Source organism: Seriola lalandi, unplaced genomic scaffold (genome assembly GCF_002814215.2).
Source record: "Seriola lalandi dorsalis isolate HSWRI2012SDOR001 ecotype SW California unplaced genomic scaffold, Sedor1 jcf7180002054973, whole genome shotgun sequence".
NCBI lineage: Eukaryota > Metazoa > Chordata > Actinopteri > Carangiformes > Carangidae > Seriola > Seriola lalandi.
Window position 1 is genome coordinate 71,796 of NW_019525523.1, and position 1,734 is coordinate 73,529.

General features: G+C 42.8%; 2 pseudogenes; both read right to left on the reverse strand.

The window, feature by feature from the left end:
- Positions 1-3: 3 nt before the first annotated feature.
- LOC147817326 (protocadherin gamma-A11 pseudogene) lies at positions 4-1,466 on the reverse strand (annotated as a pseudogene).
- Positions 1,437-1,734, reverse strand: part of LOC147817327 (protocadherin gamma-A5 pseudogene) — a 1,963-nt pseudogene continuing 1,665 nt past the window's right edge.

A 1,734-nucleotide genomic window follows, 5' to 3' on the forward strand; every position in this document is an offset into this window, starting at 1 on the left:
TGTCTTGTTAGTTGAGAGCGATGGGCTCCCTTCATCCACTGCCGTGAAAGTGATATTATAATCAGGATTACGCTCCCTGTCAAGGACACCATTTGTTACCAGAGTATAATAATTCTTTAGAGATGAGTGGATTGTGAACGGGATATTGCCATTAACTGAACATTCCACTTTGCCATTTTTGCCTGAATCTAGATCTTTAACGTTTATGATGGCTACAGTAGTTCCACTAGGAGAATCCTCGGCGATGGAAGTAGAAAACGAGGTTAGTGTTATTACAGGTGCATTGTCATTTACATCCGTCACTTCAATTATCACATTTGTTGATGTGCTCTGTCCACCTTGGTCTTTTGCCTGCACACCGATCTCGTATATTTTATTCTCTTCATAATCAATCACACCGTTTACAGATAGGTCGCCGCTGTTTTCATCCAGAAGAAATAGTTCAGCAACATTACTTGACATGTGATTAAAGTGGAATGTAACAAGTCCATTCATCCCTTCATCTGCATCAGTTGCGCTCAACCTCACTACTAAAGTACCCTTCGGAACATTTTCTTTAACAGAAGCCTTGAAAATCGATTGCGTAAAAACTGGAGCATTGTCATTTGTGTCTCTGACAGTCACTTGTATTTTGAGTGTCCCCGATCGCTGTGGTTCACCCCCGTCCACAGCAGTTAGAGTGAGAAGCAGCTTTTCTTCTTTCTCCCGATCTAACGCATTAGAAAGATACAACTGTGCATATTTATGTCCATTTGGGCTGGACAGGACCTTAATATTGAAATGTGTTGTTGGGTTTAACGTATAGCCATTTAAAGCGTTGATGCCAACATCAGGGTCAGTTGCACTCTCTTGTAATATGTCGGTTCCTGGAACAGCAGATTCTACTATTTCTACATGCATTTCTTTCTCATGAAACACAGGAGCATTGTCATTCACATCCAACACTTCCACTACCACGCTATGTAGTTGCATTGGATTCGTCATAATCATTTCAAAATTCAAGCTGCAGGGCGATGTCTGCCCGCAGAGCTGCTCTCTGTCTATTCTTTCTCCTACGACCAGAATCCCTTTGTCTACATCCAGCCTAATATACTCGCTGCTATCACCGCTAACGATTCGGGCACCGCCTGATTTCAGTCTTTTGGCGTCGATACCTAAATCTTCAGCCACATTTCCCACAAAGGAGCCCTTTCTCATCTCCTCGGGGACAGAGTAGCGGATCTGGCAGACTGTCGCCTCAATGAGAAAAACAAGGATGAAGGCCCGTACTTGCCATTTAATCGGGGGTTCACTGCTGATATGAGCCATATTCCCGAATCAATCCGTCCAACTCCACATTAAAATATGTCGCAAACAGCCTGCGTATAACTCCGTATATTCCTTCAGTTAATGTGTTCATAATCCACAGAGTGACAACGAAAACGTCAGTCTAACAATCAGTGGTGAAAATAAGGACTGACTGTCCTGCTCTCCACGGTACACTAAGAGGAGGACAGGAGGTGTAGCTTCATTTCAAAAAGCTTTACATGTGCTCAGAAGACCAACAGCGGCCCTTAGAGTCCGATATGAATATAACAAGTGCTGTCAAAAAACATGGGGAAAATACTCCTCTCTGAAGAGCAGTTCCGTGTTTAAGAGGCAGCAAACGTTTAAAGGATGTAGAAGAGATGTTTAACTTAATGTGTGCATTCTGTTTGAACGACGGAAACAAAGTGAGAAACCAAAATACATCTG